This window comes from Scyliorhinus torazame, chromosome 16 (genome assembly GCF_047496885.1).
Source record: "Scyliorhinus torazame isolate Kashiwa2021f chromosome 16, sScyTor2.1, whole genome shotgun sequence".
Taxonomy (NCBI): domain Eukaryota; kingdom Metazoa; phylum Chordata; class Chondrichthyes; order Carcharhiniformes; family Scyliorhinidae; genus Scyliorhinus; species Scyliorhinus torazame.
In genome coordinates, this window is record NC_092722.1 from 25,223,598 (window position 1) to 25,237,990 (window position 14,393).

The 14,393-nt window shown below is 44.3% G+C and overlaps 1 long non-coding RNA gene across 1 annotated transcript in view; it reads right to left on the reverse strand.

The window, feature by feature from the left end:
- Positions 1-14,393, reverse strand: part of LOC140392632 (uncharacterized) — a 147,704-nt gene that overhangs the window by 72,200 nt on the left and 61,111 nt on the right. The window contains exon 2 of the long non-coding RNA XR_011935404.1: positions 615-733. This is a non-coding gene — a long non-coding RNA (uncharacterized lncRNA). The remainder of the gene's footprint in view (positions 1-614; positions 734-14,393) is intronic.

A 14,393-nucleotide genomic window follows, 5' to 3' on the forward strand; every position in this document is an offset into this window, starting at 1 on the left:
GCCTAAATTGAAATGCCAGCACATCATCTCAATCTAAGGAACTGGGCACTGTATTTATAAAACATCCACAAATAAAAGCCTTCAGAAAACTGTGATAACTTTTGAAGGTCACATTCTGTACATTCAGACAACATTGTGGAACACTGATTCAAAGTATTTTTCACGACAGAGTAGCAGCCAGGTCACTGAAGCAGAGGAAAGAAGAGATTTGTTCAGGGTAGACAAACCACTTGCTCATCATCCAGAGCCATTCTTGTACACTTCTTGATAAACAGTGAACGATCATTAGCACATCATACAAACACATTGCCTGCACTTGCAGTTATGGATGATTGGGTGTGCATGTTCAGACCTTGATTAGTTGAGCTCCGGTAATATTGCACTGGTGTTTCCACCTGTTAAACCTCCCTGCTCACATCCAAACTTCTTACATTTTTGCATCTCTTTGAGAAATCAAACCACTGGTTTAGATACATGTTCTTTCACCTGCCATTCTGACAAAAAAACAACTACTCGATCTGAAGCAAAGCTTCCAGCTGGAGAGACAGTTCCTGAAAAATTACCAGGCCACTTACAATCAGGCAGAGTCAGTAGAAACAAACACTTCACAGTACCTCATTTGTGTTCCAGCGGTGTCTTTCCTTTGGTAAAGCAGAACATTTCGGTAGACATTCGAGTAACTTCTTGGGCAAAAATATTTTCACATGACTGCCATTGCTGTTCCCATGATCATCTGAAATTAAGTGAAATGGTTTGAATTACTGATTGATGGATCAATGCAACATTAAGAATAACAGCTACAAGTTAAAAACTTTATGGTAGAAAGAGGTCAGTAATAAATTTTAAACATCTGAGGAAGAAATATCAAGATATGTGTAATTCAAATATGAAGTATTTGTCTCAGTTCTTCGAGTTTTAATACAACTTATTCTTTCCTTTAAATAAATGTTTGAATAAAAAAGGGCATAGTTACATTTTTTTTCTTCCCATCCCAACGACCTAAGTTTCTGACATCCTAAATGTCAGCCTCGGCTTAGTGATATTATCATAGCATATGCAAATCTGACTCAACATTTGACCATGTAATGTAGACTAACAGCAGTGGAGTCCTGAAGGAATGCTGTGCTGTCAAAGGTGCCATCTTTCAAATGAGATATTAAACCAAGGACCCGACTATCCTCTCACGTGCGCTAACATTCCTCACACTATTCGGAAAAGAGCAGTTGAGTTCTCCCTGTGAGCTGGCCACATCACTCAGTCACTTTACTGTAAACTTCTCACTGACTGCTGATGGTGAAGCCTCGCTGTGCAGAAGTTGTTGCCGGAAAACTCAACCACCAGTGACTACATTTCAAAATAAAAGTATTACATTGGATGTGAGGACTTTGAAATGAAAAAGGTTCAGCATGCAAATGCAAATATTTAGGGGCGGTGCGGTGGCGCAGTGGTTAGCACTGCTGCCTCACCACGCCGAGGACCTGGGTTCGATCCTGCCCCAGATCGTGCGTGTGTGAGGTTTGCACATTCTCCACGTGTCTATGTGGGTCTCACCCCCACAACCCAAAGATGTGCAGGGTAGGTAGACGGGCCACGCTAAATTGCCCCTTAATTGGAAAAAAAATTAAAAAGTAAATGCAAATATTTTTCTTTCTTCTACTGATGGTGCTAACTCTTGCTGAGTTTTGTGCCAGGCGCCTTTGATCACTTCACTGAAGTAGCCTTCCTTTCGAACAAACCTAGACAGCAAGTCCTGAAACCTATCTCAGTAAGCTATTCAAACAATGCAAGCATCACAGCCAAACCTGAGCCTGTCGTGCATTTTATCAGAAGAGGTTATTAGATAGTGTTCAAAAACACAAGTCCCAATCAAACAAAGAACAAAAAAATGTACAGCACAGGAACAGGCCCTTCGGCCCTCCAAGCCCGTGCCGACCATGTTGCCCGACTAAACTACAATCTTCTACACTTCCTGGGTCCGTATCCTTCTATTCCCATCCTATTCATATATTTGTCAAGATGCCCCTTAAATGTCCCTATCGTCCCTGCTTCCACTACCTCCTCCGGTAGCGAGTTCCAGGCACCCACTACCCTCTGCATAAAAAACTTGCCTCGTACATCTACTCTAAACCTTGCCCCTCTCACCTTAAACCTATGCCCCCTAGTAATTGACCCCTCTACCCTGGGGAAAAGCCTCTGACTATCCACTCTGTCTATGCCCCTCATAATTTTATATACCTCTATCAGGTCTCCCCTCAACCTCCTTCGTTCCAGTGAGAACAAACCGAGTTTATTCAATCGCTCCTCATAGCTAATGCCCTCCATACCAGGCAACATTCTGGTAAATCTCTTCTGCACCCTCTCTAAAGCCTCCACATCCTTCTGGTAGTGTGGCGCCCAGAATTGAACACTATACTCCAAGTGTGGCCTAACTAAGGTTCTATACAGCTGCAACATGACTTGCCAATTCTTATACACAATGCCCCGGCCAATGAAGGCAAGCATGCCGTATGCCTTCTTGACTACCTTCTCCACCTGTGTTGCCCCTTTCAATGACCTGTGGACCTGTACTCCTAGATCTCTTTGACTTTCAATACTCTTGAGGGTTCTACCATTCACTGTATATTCCCTACCTGCATTAGACCTTCCAAAATGCATTACCTCACATTTGTCCGGATTAAACTCCATCTGCCATCTCTCCGCCCAAGTCTCCAGACAATCTAAATCCTGCTGTATCCTCCGACAGTCCTCATCGCTATCCGCAATTCCACCAACCTTTGTGTCGTCTGCAAACTTACTAATCAGACCAGTTACATTTTCCTCCAAATCATTTATATATACTACAAAGAGCAAAGGTCCCAGCACTGATCCCTGTGGAACACCACTGGTCACAGCCCTCCAATTAGAAAAGCATCCCTCCATTGCTACTCTCTGCCTTCTATGGCCTAGCCAGTTCTGTATCCACCTTGCCAGCTCACCCCTGATTCTGTGTGACTTCACCTTTTGTACTAGTCTACCATGAGGGAACTTGTCAAAGGCCTTACTGAAGTCCATATAGACAACATCTACTGCCCTACCTGCATCAATCATCTTAGTGACCTCCTCGAAAAACTCTATCAAGTTAGTGAGACACGACCTCCCCTTCACAAAACCGTGCTGCCTCTCATTAATACGTCCATTTGCTTCCAAATGGGAGTAGATCCTGTCTCGAAGAATTCTCTCCAGTAATTTCCCTACCACTGAAGTAAGGTTCACCGGCCTGTAGTTCCTGGGATTATCCTTGCTACCATTCTTAAACAGAGGAACAACATTGGCTATTCTCCAGTCCTCCGGGACATCCCCTGAAGACAGCGAGGATCCAAAGATTTCTGTCAAGGCCTCAGCAATTTCCTCTCCAGCCTCCTTCAGTATTCTGGGGTAGATCCCATCAGGCCCTGGGGACTTATCTACCTTAATATTTTTTAAGACACCCAACACCTCGTCTTTTTGGATCACAATGTGACCCAGGCTATCTACACCCCCTTCTCCAGACTCAACATCTACCAATTCCTTCTCTTTGGTGAATACTGATGCAAAGTATTCATTTAGTACCTCGCCCATTTCCTCTGGCTCCACACATAGATTCCCTTGCCTATCCTTCAGTGGGCCAACCCTTTCCCTGGCTACCCTCTTGCTTTTTATGTACGTGTAAAAAGCCTTGGGATTTTCCTTAACCCTATTTGCCAATGACTTTTCGTGACCCCTTCTAGCCCTCCTGACTCCTTGCTTAAGTTCCTTCCTACTTTCCTTATATTCCACGCAGGCTTTGTCTGTTCCCAGCCTTTTAGCCCTGACAAATGCCTCCTTTTTCTTTTTGACGAGGCCTACAATATCACTCGTCATCCAAGGTTCCCGAAAATTGCCGTATTTATCTTTCTTCCTCACAGGAACATGCCGGTCCTGTATTCCTTTCGACTGCCACTTGAAAGCCTCCCACATGTCAGATGTTGATTTGCCCTCAAACATCCGCCCCCAATCTATGTTCTTTAGTTCCCGCCTAATATTGTTATAATTAGCCTTCCCCCAATTTAGCACATTCATCCTCGGACCACTCTTATCCTTGTCCACCAATACTTTAAAACTTACTGAATTGTGGTCACTGTTACCGAAATGCTCCCCTACTGAAACATCTACCACCTGGCCGGGCTCATTCCCCAATACCAGGTCCAGTACCGCCCCTTCCCTAGTTGGACTGTCTACATATTGTTTTAAGAAGCCCTCCTGGATGCTCCTTACAAACTCCGCCCCGTCTAAGCCCCTGGCACTAAGTGAGTCCCAGTCAATATTGGGGAAGATGAAGTCTCCCATCACCACAACCCTGTTGTTTTTACTCTTTTCCAAAATCTGTCTACCTATCTGCTCCTCTATCTCCCGCTGGCTGTTGGGAGGCCTGTAGTATACCCCCAACATTGTGACTGCACCCTTCTTATTCCTGATCTCTACCCATATAGCCTCACTGCCCTCTGAGGTGTCCTCTCGCAGTACAGCTGTGATATTCTCCCGAACAAGTAGCGCAACTCCACCTCCCCTTTTACATCCCCCTCTATCCCGCCTGAAACATCTAAATCCTGGAACGTTTAGCTGCCAATCCTGCCCTTCCCTCAACCAGGTCTCTGTAATGGCCACAACATCATAGTTCCAAGTACTAATCCAAGCTCTAAGTTCATCTGCCTTACCCGTAATGCTCCTTGCATTAAAACATATGCACTTCAGGCCACCAGACCCACCAGTGTTCAGCAACTTCTCCCCGTCTGCTCTGCCTCAGAGCCACACTGTCACTATTCAGTTTTTGACTTCCTAATCCGAGAGGTACGGAGGTCAATTGTAGCATCTGTACTTCTGGATGTGGCCAATGAACTCAAAAACAGACCAGAAGTCAAATTCTGTTCTATATTGTACAGTATCACAGAACATTGCACACATTGTTTATCCATGGTCCTTTTCACATTTTAAACATATTTAACCAAATTTTGACTCCAGGCAGAGAGTAGTTACTGTATTTTCCAATCCAAAATGAAAATTACACAACAGTACAAATTTATGGATTTCATTTTCAGATGTTATTCTCATAAGGGCGACACAGTGGTTAGTACTGCTGCCTCCTAGTGCCTGGGGCCCAGACCTTGGGTAAGTGTATTTGTGGAGTCTACACATTCTCCCCATGTCTGTGTGGGTTTACTCCGGGTGCTCTGGTTTCCTCCCACAGTCCAAAGATATGCAAGTTAGGTGGATTGGCATTGATAAATTGCCCTTAGTGTCCACTGGTTGGGTGAGGTTACAGGGGAGGGGGTGAGCCTGGGTGCAGACTTGATGGGTCAAGTGGCTTCCTTCTGCACCATGTCTTGAACGAGTACTTTTCTTCTGTATTTACAAATGAGAGGGGCCATATTGTTGGAGAGGACAGTGTGAAGCAGATTGGTAAGCTCGAGGAAATACTTGTTAGGAAGGAAGATGTGTTGGGCATTTTGAAAAACTTGAGGATAGACAAGTCCCCCGGGCCTGACGGGATATATCCAAGGATTCTATGGGAAGCAAGAGATGAAATTGCAGAGCCGTTGGCAATGATCTTTTCGTCCTCACTGTCAACAGGGGTGGTACCAGGGGATTGGAGAGTGGCGAATGTCATGCCCCTGTTCAAAAAAGGGACTAGGGATAACCCTGGGAATTACAGGCCAGTTAGTCTTACTTCGGTGGTAGGCAAAGTCATGGAAAGGGTACTGAAGGATAGGATTTCTGAGCATCTGGAAAGACACTGCTTGATTAGGGATAGTCAGCACAGATTTATGAAGGGTAGGTCTTGCCTTACAAGTCTTATTGAATTCTTTGAGGAGGTGACCAAGCATGTGGATGAAGGTAAAGCAGTGGATGTAATGTACATGGATTTTAGTAAGGCATTTGATAAGGTTCCCCATGGTAGGCTTCTGCAGAAAGTAAGGAGGCATGGGATAGTGGGAAATTTGGCCAGTTGGATGACGAACTGGCTAACCGATAGAAGTCAGAGGGTGGTGGTGGATGGCAAATATTCAGCCTGGATCCCAGTTACCAGTGGCGTACTGCAGGGATCAGTTCTGGGTCCTCTGCTGTTTGTGATTTTCATTTATGACTTGGATGAGGGAGTTGAAGGGTGGGTCAGTAAATTTGCAGACGGTACGAAGATTGGTGGAGTTGTGGATAGTAAGGAGGGCTGTTGTCGGCTGCAAAGAGACATAGATAGGATGCAGAGCTGGGCTGAGAAGTGGCAGATGGAGTTTAACCCTGAAAAGTGTGAGGTTGTCCATTTTGGAAGGACAAATATGAATGCGGAATACAGGGTTAACGGTAGAGTTCTTGGCAATGTGGGGGAGCAGAGAGATCTTGGGGTCTATGTTCATACATCTTTGAAAGTTGCCACTCAAGTGGATAGAGCTGTGAAGAAGGCCTATGGTGTGCTAGCGTTCATTAACAGAGGGATTGCATTTAAGAGCCATGAGGTGATGATGCAGCTGTACAAAACTTTGGTAAGGCCACATTTGGAGTATTGTGTACAGTTCTGGTCGCCTCATTTTAGGAAGGATGTGGAAGCTTTGGAAAAGGTGCAAAGGAGATTTACCAGGATGTTGCCTGAAATGGAGAGTAGGTCTTACGAGGAAAGGTTGAGGGTGCTAGGCCTTTTCTCATTAGAACAGAGACGGATGAGGGGCGACTTGATAGAGGTTTATAAGATGATCAGGGCAATAGATAGAGTAGACAGTCAGAGACTTTTTCCCTGGGTGGAACAAACCATTACAAGGGGACATAAATTTAAGGTGAATGGTGGAAGATATAGGGGGGGGATGTCAGAGGTAGGTTCTTTACCCAGAGAGTAGTGGGGGCATGGAATGCACTCCCTGTGGAAGTAGTTGAGTCAGAAACATTAGGGACCTTCAAGCAGCTATTGGATAGGTACATGGATTACGGTAAAATGATATAGTGTAGATTTATTTGTTCTTAAGGGCTGCACGGTAGCATTGTGGATAGCACAATTGCTTCACAGATCCAAGGTCCCAGGTTCGATTCTGGCTTGGGTCACTGTCTGTGCGGAGTCTGCACATCCTCCCCGTGTCTGCGTGGGTTTCCTCCGGGTGCTCCGGTTTCCTCCCACAGTCCAAAAATGTGCAGGTTAGGTGGATTGGCCATGATAAATTGCCCTTAGTGTCTAAAATTGCCCTTAGTGTTGGGTGGAGGTGTTGACTATGGGTAGGGTGCTCTTTCCAAGAGCCAGTGCAGACTCAAATGGGCCGAATGGCCTCCTTCTGCACTGTAAATTCAATGATAATCTATGATTAATCTAGGACAAAGGTTCGGCACAACATCGTGGGCCAAAGGGCCTGTTCTGTGCTGTATTTTTCTATGTTCTATGTGTATTCTATGATTTTTTTGTGGAAACCTAGAAACACTCATCTCTGCTGTTCTAATTCTGCATTGCAGTGTTCAAAAAGCTGGTTTGTACTGCTGTGCTATTTCCACCATCTGGGGAATACCCTCCAGTTAATACAATGAATTCTGGGTAGACAATCATTATGATTAGTATTTAACTTCGGAGCTGTAATAAAACTTTTCCGTTTTCTTGTCACAAATAAAAGGTCTCTCACAAATCAAAGTTCTGCATAAACACCTAGCACTTCATCTATTAAGAAATCGCTGTTAAATAATTACACAATAGCAGATACTGTAGATCTTGGATCACCTGTGAAAATAACAGCATAGACAGGAAGTCTCTCAAGGATGTTCCAGTGTCCTGGGATGGTTGCCAAAACATTTTTTAAATTGTCTCTTACTCCCTCTATATTTCCCGATTCAATTAATCTTCAATTTTACAACCCTGGTGGTGTTCTAAATGTTGGTGCCTTGACCCTTCAGTTTGGCTTATTTTAAAACAAGTATTGTTGCTAGAGTTTTCCAGTAATCAATGACAAAATTATAACTTTGTAATGATTGCAATGATATTATTTGAAGTTTACCCATTCATTCAGGAGGCTTTAATCATTATGACATCAAGTGCAGGGACCATCATACTGATATTACTAAATACCACCTTGTAACTTACTCATAAAATTGCCACTATATAAATATTACAACATTTAAGAAAATTGAAAGGTTATCTCAATAGGGTCTTCTTTCTCTTTCCATTAAGTCACTGATTCATTATTGGGCTACAAATCAACAGACACAAGTACAGTAACTAGAATAATTCTTCACACACGAGCCTAGGTGATAACATTTAAAACTATTAGACCACATCCAGCAGAGGGCAGTAGAGCGGAGTTGCTGATTGGCTGTTGCGGGGTAAATTTGCATACGTCCGTGTGCTCACCCTAACTTGAAGGTGATTTGTGGAGGAGCTGTTGTCAAGTGACACTTAAACCCGAAACACTTTGTCAGTGTTTCCTCCGTACCCGCTCTTCTAACCAAAAAAACAACAACCGCTGTAAAGATCAAAAGAAAGGCTTGAGGGCAGGTAGAAGTCGAAAGAAGTTGAACCGTGACGTCACAGCCTGCAGGTAAGGGACTGGCTGGTAACCGGTAAGTAGTTTTTCTTTTATTCTCCCTCAGGTGTTATCGTGCGGGGCGCAGAGGTTGCTGAGTGAGTGCTTACTGAGAAGGGGAGTGAATAACAGGTAAGCTCTTTCTTTCTTTTTCTTTTTTTTAAATCTAGAGGGGATGGCAGGGAAGGTAGTGTAATGTTCCTCCTGCAGAATGTTTGAGGTGAGGGACGCCGTCAGTGTCCCTGTTGATCTCGTCTGTGGGAAGTGCACCCATCCCCAGCTCCTCAGAAACCGTGTGAGGGAACTGGAGCTGGATGAACTTCGGATCATTCGGGAGGCAGAGGTGGTCATAGATAGAAGCTTCAGGGATGTAGTTACTCCGAAGAATAAAGATAGATGGGTAACAGTGAGAGGGGCTGGGAGGAAGCAGGCAGTACAGGGATCCCCTTAGTTCCCCTTAGTAACAAGTATACCGCTTTGGATACGGTTTGGGGGGGGGGGGGGGGGGCTTACCAGGGGTAAGCCATGGGGTACAGGTCTCTGGCACAGAGTCTGCCCCTGTTTCTCAGAAGGGGGGGGGGGGGAGGAGAGAGGAGTGGAGCATTAGTCATTGGAGACTCCATAGTTAGGGGGATAGATAGGAGATTCTGTGGGAACGAGAGAGACTCACGGTTGGTGTGTTGCCTCACAGGTGCCAGGGTGCATGATGTTTCGGATCGTGTTTTCGGGATCCTTAAGGGGGAGGGGGTGCAGCCCCAAGTCATGGTCCACATAGGTACCAACGACATAGGTAGGAAAAGGGGTAGAGATGTAAGGCAGGAATTCAGGGAGCTAGGGTGGAAACTTAGATCTTGGACAAACAGAGTTATTATCTCTGGGTTGTTACCTGTGCCACGTGATAGCGAGACGAGGAATAGGGAGAGAGAGGAGTTGAACATGTGGCTACAGGGGTGGTGCAGGAGGGAGGGTTTCAGATCTCTGGATAATTGGGGCACATTCTGGGGTCAGTGGGACCTCTACAAACGGGATGGTCTACACCTGGACCAGAGGGGTACCAATATCCTGGGGGAGAAATTTGCTAATGCTCTTCGGGAGAGTTTAAACTAGTTCAGCAGGGGCTTGGGAACCTGAATTGTAGGTCCAGTATACAGGAGGTTGAGAGTAGTGAGGTCATGAGTAAAGTTTCAAAGTTGCAGGAGTGTACCGGCAGGCAGAAAGGTGGTTTAAAGTGTGTCTTCTTCAATGCCAGGAGCATCCGGAATAAGGTGGGTGAACTTGCGGCATGGGTTGGTACCTGGGACTTCGATGTTGTGGCCATTTCGGAGACATGGATAGAGCAGGGACAGGAATGGTTGTTGCAGGTGCCGGGGTTTAGATATTTCAGTCAGCTCAGGGAAGGTGGTAAAAGAGGGGAGGGGTGGCATTGTTAGTCAAGGACAGTATTACGGTGCAGTAAGGACGTTTGATGAGGACACGTCTACTGAGGTAGTATGGGCTGAGGTTAGAAACAGGAAAGGAGAGGTCACCTTGTTAGGGGTTTTCTAAAGGCCTCCGAAAAGTTCCAGAGATGTAGAGGAAAGGATTGCAAAGATGATTCGGGATAGGAGCGAAAGCAAAAGGGTAGTTGTTATGGGGGACTTTAACTTTCCAAATATTGACTGGAAACGCTATAGTTCGAGTACTTTAGATGGGTTTGTTTTTGTCCAATGTGTGCAGGATGGTTTTCTGACACAGTATGTAGATAGGCCAATGAGAGGCGAGGCCATATTGGATTTGGTACTGGGTAATGAACCAGGACAGGTGTTAGATTTGGAGGTAGGTGAGCACTTTGGTGATAGTGACCACAATTCGATTACGTTATTTTAGTGATGGAAAGGGATAGGTATATACCGCAGGGCAAGAGTTATACCTGGGGGAAAGGCAATTATGATGCGATGAGGCAAGACTTAGGATGCATCGGATGGAGAGGAAAACTGCAGGGGATGGGCACAATGTAAATGTGGAGCTTGTTCAAGGAACAGCTACTGCGTGTCCTTGATAAGTATGTACCTGTCAGGCAGGGAGGAAATGGTCGAGCAAGGGGACCGTGGTTTACTAAAGCAGTTGAAACACTTGTCAAGAGGAAGAAGGAGGCTTATGGAAAGATGAGACATGAAGGTTCAGTTAGGGCGCTCAAGAGTTACAAGTTAGCTAGGAAGGACCTAAAGAGAGAGCTAAGAAGAGCCAGGAGGGGACATGAGAAGTCTTTGGCAGGTAGGATCAAGGATAACCCGAAAGCTTTCTATAGATATGTCAGGAATAAACGAATGACTAGGGTAAGAGTAGGGCCAGTCAAGGACAGCAGTGGGAAGTTGTGCTTGGAGTCCGAGGAGATAGGAGAGTTGCTAAATGAATATTTTTCGTCAGTATTCACACAGGAAAAAGACAATGTTGTCGAGGAGAATACTGAGATTCAGGCTACTAGACTAGAAGGGCTTGAGGTTCATAAGGAGGAGGTGTTAGCAATTCTGGAAAGTGTGAAAATAGATAAGTCCCCTGGACCGGATGGGATTTATCCTAGGATTCTCTGGGAAGCTAGGGAGGAGATTGCTGAGCCTTTGGCTTTGATCTTTAAGTCATCTTTGTCTACAGGAATAGTGCCAGAAGACTGGAGGATAGCAAATGTTGTCCCCTTGTTCCAGAAGGGGAGTAGAGACAATCCCGGTAACTACAGACCAGTGAGCCTTACCTCTGTTGTGGGCAAAATCTTGGAAAGGTTTATAAGAGATAGGATGTATAATCATCTGGAAAGGAATAATTTGATTAGAGATAGTCAACACGGTTTTGTGAAGGGTAGGTCGTGCCTCACAAACCTTAGAGTTCTTTGAGAAGGTGGCCAAACAGGTGGATGAGGATAAAGCAGTTGATGTGGTGTATATGGATTTCAGTAAAGCGTTTGATAAGGTTCCCCACGTTAGGCTACTGCAGAAAATACGGAGGCATGGGATTCATGGTGATTTAGCAGTTTGGATCAGAAATTGGCTAGCTGGAAGAAGACAAAGGGTGGTGGTTGATGGGAAATGTTCAGACTGGAGTCCAGTTACTAGTGGTGTACCACAAGGATCTGTTTTGGGACCACTGCTGTTTGTCATTTTTATAAATGACCTGGAGGAGAGCGTAGAAGGATGGGTGAGTAAATTTGCAGATGATACTAAAGTCGGTGGAGTTGTGGACAGTGTGGAAGGATGTTATAAGTTACAGAGGGACATGGATAAGCTGCAGCGCTGGGCTGAAAGGTGGCAAATGGAGTTTAATGCAGAAAAGTGTGAGGAGATTCATTTTGGAAGGAATAACAGGAAGGCAGAATACTCGCCTAATGGTAAGATTCTTGGCAGTGTGAATGAGCAGAGAGATCTCGGTGTCCATGTACATAGATCCCTGAAAGTTGCTATCCAGGTTGAGAGGGTTGTTAAGAAGGCGTATGATGTGTTAGCTTTTATTGGTAGAGGGATTGAGTTTTGGAGCCATGAGGTCATGTTGCAGCTGTACAAAACTCTGTTGCGGCCGCATTTGGAGTATTGCGTGCAATTCTGGTCGCTGCATTATAGGAAGGATGTGGAAGCATTGGAAAGGGTGCAGAGGAGATTTACCAGAATGTTGCCTGGTATGGAGGGAAGATCTTATGAGGAAAGGCTGAGGGATTTGAGGCTGTTTTCGTTAGAGAGAAGAAGGTTCTCAGAGAGTAGTAAGGGCGTGGAATGCCCTGCCTGCAACAGTAGTGGACTCGCCAACACTAAGGGCATTCAAATGGTCATTGGATAGACTTATGGACGATAAGGGAATAGTGTAGATGGGCTTTAGAGTGGTTTCACAGGTCAGCGCAACATCGAGGGCCGAAGGGCCTGTACTGCGCTGTAATGTTCTATGTTCTACATGGGCAACACAAAACAAAAACGCAATTTTGTCATTGCCTTTTTCCACACATGCTCTTACTAGCAGGAATCAATAAATAGGAATCTGAAACAGAAACAATGGCTGATTTTGCAGTTTTAGGTCAGGGGCTAGGAGGCCAATTATATCACGTCAACTGACATTACAACTGACATCAGCTAGCTCAGCACAGGCCAGGAATTAAACCTCTGACCTTCTGCCCGTGATGGCTCAGTTACATGCTAACTTTACCACCTGAGCCATCCAGGAGGTTTTGATGCAGTAATTTAATCTCGTAGTTCAGATTACTATTATAAACAATTACTGAATCTCACCATTAAATTACCGCCTTGTATATCACTTCCAGGTATCGATTATCTTGTATAGTGTATTTCCTGGCAAACTGTTTTTTTTAAATCTTGCATTACTCCACGGTGAAGAAGCTGAAAATCTGCAGCACCACATGATGAATGTGTACCCTTTCATCTAAATCACTGCACCTCTACTACAGCATTTCCACTGTATCATGGTTAAAAAGGAGGGAGGAAACTTTTCAAGCGGACTATATATTATGAAGAACAATAAATAGTTGTCAGCAAGTTTAAAGCTCTTGTGGGTTGAGACATCATCAGAAGTCAAAGTCAGTGATTTATTACCCTATTCCTCTTATCTAAAATATTTCGACAAGTTTTGAATCATTCAGGTCTCAGCTATTCAAGAAGCTACAGCCCTTTAAAGTTGAAAAGTTATAAGCTTTTATATAGTTGTATCCTATTTTCAACAAGCAACTTTCTTAGAACAAGATGCCAAAATAAAATCTCTCTCAAAATGTTATTGGTAATATGAGCTCTCACACCGATTTGCTTAACTGTATAAATTTTGACCAGTATTTTATTGATGACTTTGTGAACGCTTTCCATTTCAGCACCCAGCACCAAGCACATCTGGTAATGGGCAACATACGTTAGTTGCAGAGTAAACTTTCCACTATACTGTCCTATAAAGCATTCCCAAAACAGGTGCATAATAGATTTCTGTACCTCCACCATAGCATGATTTTCTTCCATTTCCACATGCATTATCCATCGAACTATAGAAAGTTACAACACGGAAAGAAACCTTTCAGTCCATCATACATGCGCCGGCCTAAAAAGAATTAGATGCCCTCTCTAATTTCACCTTCCAGCACCTGGTTTGTAGCCTTGCAGGTTGCAGCACCTCAGGTGCAGATCCAGGTACCTTTTAAATGAGGTGAGGGTTTCTGCCTCCACCAGTAAACCTGGCAGATAATTCCAGACACCCACCATTCTCTGGTAAAGAACTTTTTCCTCCGGTTCACTTTAATCCTTCTACCAATCACCTTAAATCTGTGCCCCCTGGTCAGTGACCTCACCACTAGGAGAAAAATGGTCTTTCCTGTCTATTCAATCTAATCCTCTCAATCTTGTCCACCTCAATTAAGCCACCCCGCACTTCTCCGTATTTTCTCTAGATAATATAGTTCAGAACATGGCATAATCATGTACTATACATCCATATCCATCAGCTGTTATCTTACAACTGTTCAAATTCATTTCACATAGGGCCCTTGCATCCAGCATACCAGCAAGACTTTATCCCATCAGTATGAGCTTGATTTAAACAGAAATACAAACGACTAATCCACTTTATCAGTTGGCCCCATAGGAGTAACTCTTCAGCACTGAAAACCATTAAATAGTTTGATGCAAAAATGAAATCAAATTTAAGTATACTTTCCACACCTATTTTTTATAACTGCAAATAACAATTTTGGATATTTTCAAAAGTTTAATTTCCAGTTAATATTGTACAAAGATCTGAATTTGCATGAAGTAATTATACAGGAGACTGTATTATGACACCCTGGGCAAGAGCACGGTCAATTCCAGCCCCATATGCCCCGGAGTCACAACGCAAGTGAAT